A 6,975-nucleotide genomic window follows, 5' to 3' on the forward strand; every position below is an offset into this window, starting at 1 on the left:
ATCTTCTCTGTATATTATAGGGTGATATCTTCTGTATATTATAGGGTGATATCTTCTCTGTATATTATAGGGTGATATCCTCTGTATATTATAGGGTGATATCTTCTCTGTATATTATAAGGTGATATCTTCTGTATATTATAGGGTGATATCCTCTGTATATTATAGGGTGTTATCTCCTGTATATTATAGGGTGATATCCTCTGTATATTATAGGGTGATATCCTCTGTATATTATAGGGTGATATCTTCTGTATATTATAGGGTGATATCTTCTGTATATTATAGGGTGAGATCCTCTGTATATTATAGGGTGATATCTTCTCTGTATATTATAGGGTGAAATCTTCTGTATATTATAGGGTGATATCTTCTGTATATTATAGGGTGATATCTTCTGTATATTATAGGGTGATATCTTCTGTATATTATAGGGTGATATCTTCTCTGTATATTATAGGGTATCTTCTGTATATTATAGGGTGATATCTTCTGTATATTATAGGGTGATATCCTCTGTATATTATAGGGTGTTATCTCCTGTATATTATAGGGTGATATCCTCTGTATATTATAGGGTGATATCTTTTCTGTATATTATAGGGTGATATCCTCTGTATATTATAGGGTGATATTCTCTGTATATTATAGGGTGATATCTTCTGTATATTATAGGGTGATATCTTCTGTATATTATAGGGTGATATCTTCTCTGTATATTATAGGGTGATATCTTCTGTGTATTATAGGGTGATATCTTCTCTGTATATTATAGGGTGATATCCTCTGTATATTATAGGGTGATATCTTCTCTGTATATTATAGGGTGATATCTTCTGTATATTATAGGGTGATATCTTCTCTGTATATTATAGGGTGATATCTTCTCTGTATATTATAGGGTGATATCTTCTCTGTATATTATAGGGTGAGATCCTCTGTACATTATAGGGTGATATCTTCTGTATATTATAGGGTGATCTCTTCTCTGTATATTATAGGGTGATATCTTCTGTATATTATAGGGTGATATCCTCTGTATATTATAGGGTGATATCTCCTGTATATTATAGGGTGATATCCTCTGTATATTATAGGGTGATATCTTCTCTGTATATTATAGGGTGATATCTTCTGTATATTATAGGGTGATATCTTCTCTGTATATTATAGGGTGATATCTTCTCTGTATATTATAGGGTGATATCTTCTCTGTATATTATAGGGTGAGATCCTCTGTACATTATAGGGTGATATCTTCTGTATATTATAGGGTGATCTCTTCTCTGTATATTATAGGGTGATATCTTCTGTATATTATAGGGTGATATCCTCTGTATATTATAGGGTGATATCTTCTCTGTATATTATAGGGTGATATCCTCTGTATATTATAGGGTGATATCCTCTGTATATTATAGGGTGATATCTTCTCTGTATATTATAGGGTGATATCTTCTCTGTATATTATAGGGTGATATCTTCTGTATATTATAGGGTGATATCCTCTGTATATTATAGGGTGATATCTTCTCTGTATATTATAGGGTGATATCCTCTGTATATTATAGGGTGATATCTTCTGTATATTATAGGGTGATATTCTCTGTATATTATAAGGTGATATCTTCTCTGTATATTATAGGGTGATATCTCCTGTATATTATAGGGTGATATCCTCTGTATATTATAGGGTGATATCCTCTGTATATTATAGGGTGATATCTTCTCCGTATATTATAGGGTGATATCCTCTGTATATTATAGGGTGATCTCTTCTCTGTATATTATAGGGTGATATCTCTGTATATTATAAGGTGATATCTTCTCTGTATATTATAAGGTGATATCTTCTGTATATTATAGGGTGATATCCTCTGTATATTATAGGGTGATATCTTCTGTATATTATAGGGTGATCTCTTCTCTGTATATTATAGGGTGATATCCTCTGTATATTATAGGGTGATATCTCCTGTATATTATAGGGTGATATCTTCTCTGTATATTATAGGGTGATATCCTCTGTATATTATAGGGTGATATCTTCTCTGTATATTATAAGGTGATATCCTCTGTATATTATAGGGTGATATCCTCTGTATATTATAGGGTGATATCTCCTGTATATTATAGGGTGATATCTTCTCTGTATATTATAGGGTGATATCCTCTGTATATTATAGGGTGATATCTTCTCTGTATATTATAAGGTGATATCTTCTGTATATTATAGGGTGATATCCTCTGTATATTATAGGGTGTTATCTCCTGTATATTATAGGGTGATATCCTCTGTATATTATAGGGTGATATCCTCTGTATATTATAGGGTGATATCTTCTGTATATTATAGGGTGATATCTTCTCTGTATATTATAGGGTATCTTCTGTATATTATAGGGTGATATCCTCTGTATATTATAGGGTGATATTCTCTGTATATTATAGGGTGATATCTTCTGTATATTATAGGGTGATATCTTCTGTATATTATAGGGTGATATCTTCTCTGTATATTATAGGGTGATATCTTCTGTGTATTATAGGGTGATATCTTCTCTGTATATTATAGGGTGATATCCTCTGTATATTATAGGGTGATATCTTCTCTGTATATTATAGGGTGATATCTTCTGTATATTATAGGGTGATATCTTCTCTGTATATTATAGGGTGATATCTTCTCTGTATATTATAGGGTGATATCTTCTCTGTATATTATAGGGTGAGATCCTCTGTACATTATAGGGTGATATCTTCTGTATATTATAGGGTGATCTCTTCTCTGTATATTATAGGGTGATATCTTCTGTATATTATAGGGTGATATCCTCTGTATATTATAAGGTGATATCTTCTCTGTATATTATAGGGTGATATCCTCTGTATATTATAGGGTGATATCTCCTGTATATTATAGGGTGATATCCTCTGTATATTATAGGGTGATATCCTCTGTATATTATAGGGTGATATCTTCTCTGTATATTATAGGGTGATATCCTCTGTATATTATAGGGTGATATCTTCTGTATATTATAGGGTGATATTCTCTGTATATTATAAGGTGATATCTTCTCTGTATATTATAGGGTGATATCTCCTGTATATTATAGGGTGATATCCTCTGTATATTATAGGGTGATATCCTCTGTATATTATAGGGTGATATCTTCTCCGTATATTATAGGGTGATATCCTCTGTATATTATAGGGTGATCTCTTCTCTGTATATTATAGGGTGATATCTCTGTATATTATAAGGTGATATCTTCTCTGTATATTATAGGGTGATATCTTCTGTATATTATAGGGTGATATCCTCTGTATATTATAGGGTGATATCTTCTGTATATTATAGGGTGATCTCTTCTCTGTATATTATAGGGTGATATCCTCTGTATATTATAGGGTGATATCTCCTGTATATTATAGGGTGATATCTTCTCTGTATATTATAGGGTGATATCCTCTGTATATTATAGGGTGATATCTTCTCTGTATATTATAAGGTGATATCCTCTGTATATTATAGGGTGATATCCTCTGTATATTATAGGGTGATATCTCCTGTATATTATAGGGTGATATCTTCTCTGTATATTATAGGGTGATATCCTCTGTATATTATAGGGTGATATCTTCTCTGTATATTATAAGGTGATATCTTCTGTATATTATAGGGTGATATCCTCTGTATATTATAGGGTGTTATCTCCTGTATATTATAGGGTGATATCCTCTGTATATTATAGGGTGATATCCTCTGTATATTATAGGGTGATATCTTCTGTATATTATAGGGTGATATCTTCTCTGTATATTATAGGGTATCTTCTGTATATTATAGGGTGATATCCTCTGTATATTATAGGGTGATATTCTCTGTATATTATAGGGTGATATCTTCTGTATATTATAGGGTGATATCTTCTGTATATTATAGGGTGATATCTTCTCTGTATATTATAGGGTGATATCTTCTGTGTATTATAGGGTGATATCTTCTCTGTATATTATAGGGTGATATCCTCTGTATATTATAGGGTGATATCTTCTCTGTATATTATAGGGTGATATCTTCTGTATATTATAGGGTGATATCTTCTCTGTATATTATAGGGTGATATCTTCTCTGTATATTATAGGGTGATATCTTCTCTGTATATTATAGGGTGAGATCCTCTGTACATTATAGGGTGATATCTTCTGTATATTATAGGGTGATCTCTTCTCTGTATATTATAGGGTGATATCTTCTGTATATTATAGGGTGATATCCTCTGTATATTATAGGGTGATATCTTCTCTGTATATTATAGGGTGATATCCTCTGTATATTATAGGGTGATATCTCCTGTATATTATAGGGTGATATCCTCTGTATATTATAGCGTGATATCCTCTGTATATTATAGGGTGATATCTTCTGTATATTATAGGGTGATATCCTCTGTATATTATAGGGTGATATCCTCTGTATATTATAGGGTGATATCTTCTGTATATTATAGGGTGATATCCTCTGTATATTATAGGGTGATATCTTCTGTATATTATAGGGTGATATCTTCTGTATATTATAGGGTGATATCTTCTGTATATTATAGGGTGAGATCCTCTGTATATTATAGGGTGATATCTTCTGTATATCATAGAGTGATATCTTCTGTATATTATAGGGTGAGATCCTCTGTATATTATAGGGTGATATCTTCTGTATATTATAGGGTGATCTCTTCTCTGTATATTATAGGGTGATATCTCCTGTATATTATAGGGTGATATCTTCTGTATATTATAGGGTGATATCCTCTGTATATTATAGGGTGATATCCTCTGTATATTATAGGGTGATATCCTCTGTATATTATAGCGTGATATCTTCTGTATATTATAGGGTGATATCTTCTGTATATTATAGGGTGATATCTTCTGTATATTATAGGGTGATATCCTCTGTATATTATAGGGTGATATCCTCTGTATATTATAGGGTGATATCTCCTGTATATTATAGGGTGATCTCTTCTGTATATTATAGGGTGATATCCTCTGTATATTATAGGGTGATATCTCTGTATATTATAGGGTGATATCTCTTCTGTATATTATAGGGTGATATCCTCTGTATATTATAGGGTGATCTCTTCTCTGTATATTATAGGGTGATATCTTCTGTATATTATAGGGTGATATCCTCTGTATATTATAGGGTGATATCCTCTGTATATTATAGGGTGATCTCTTCTCTGTATATTATAGGGTGAGATCCTCTGTATATTATAGGGTGATCTCTTCTCTGTATATTATAGGGTGATATCTTCTGTATATTATAGGGTGATATCCTCTGTATATTATAGGGTGATATCCTCTGTATATTATAGGGTGATATCTCCTGTATATTATAGGGTGATATCCTCTGTATATTATAGGGTGATATCCTCTGTATATTATAGGGTGATATCTCTGTATATTATAGGGTGATATCTCTTCTGTATATTATAGGGTGATATCCTCTGTATATTATAGGGTGATATCCTCTGTATATTATAGGGTAATATCTTCTCTGTATATTATAGGGTGATATCCTCTGTATATTATAGGGTGATATCCTCTGTATATTATAGGGTAATATCTTCTCTGTATATTATAGGGTGATATCTTCTGTATATTATAGGGTGATATCTTCTCTGTATATTATAGGGTGATATCTTCTGTATATTATAGGGTGATATCTTCTCTGTATATTATAGGGTGATATATCCTCTGTATATTATAGGGTGATATCCTCTGTATATTATAGGGTGATATCTTCTCTGTATATTATAGGGTGATATCTTCTCTGTATATTATAGGGTGTTATCTTCTGTATATTATAGGGTGATATCCTCTGTATATTATAGGGTGATATCTTCTGTATATTATAGGGGGATATCCTCTGTATATTATAGGGTGATATCTTCTGTATATTATAGGGTGATATCCTCTGTATATTATAGGGTGATATCTTCTCTGTATATTATAGGGTGATATCTCCTGTATATTATAGGGTGATATCTCCTCTGTATATTATAGGGTGATATCTTCTCTGTATATTATAGGGTGATATCTTCTCTGTATATTATAGGGTGATATCTCCTGTATATTATAGGGTGAGATCCTCTGTATATTATAGGGTGATATCTTCTGTATATTATAGGGTGATATCCTCTGTATATTATAGGGTGATATCTTCTCTATATATTATAGGGTGATATCTTCTGTATATTATAGGGTGAGATCCTCTGTATATTATAGGGTGATATCTTCTCTGTATATTATAGGGTGATATCTCCTCTCTATATTATAGGGTGATATCCTCTGTATATTATAGGGTGATATCCTCTGTATATTATAGGGTGATATCCTCTGTATATTATAGGGTGATATCTTCTCTGTATATTATAGGGTGATATCCTCTGTATATTATAGGGTGATATCCTCTGTATATTATAGGGTGATATCCTCTGTATATTATAGGGTGATATCTCTGTATATTATAGGGTGATATCTCTTCTGTATATTATAGGGTGATATCCTCTGTATATTATAGGGTGATATCTCTGTATATTATAGGGTGATATCTCTTCTGTATATTATAGGGTGATATCCTCTGTATATTATAGGGTGATATCCTCTGTATATTATAGGGTAATATCTTCTCTGTATATTATAGGGTGATATCCTCTGTATATTATAGGGTGATATCCTCTGTATATTATAGGGTAATATCTTCTCTGTATATTATAGGGTGATATCTTCTGTATATTATAGGGTGATATCTTCTCTGTATATTATAGGGTGATATCTTCTGTATATTATAGGGTGATATCTTCTCTGTATATTATAGGGTGATATATCCTCTGTATATTATAGGGTGATATCCTCTGTATATTATAGGGTGATATCTTCTCTGTATATTATAGGGTG

This window comes from Rhinoderma darwinii, chromosome 2 (genome assembly GCF_050947455.1).
Source record: "Rhinoderma darwinii isolate aRhiDar2 chromosome 2, aRhiDar2.hap1, whole genome shotgun sequence".
NCBI classification, from domain to species: Eukaryota; Metazoa; Chordata; class Amphibia; order Anura; family Rhinodermatidae; genus Rhinoderma; species Rhinoderma darwinii.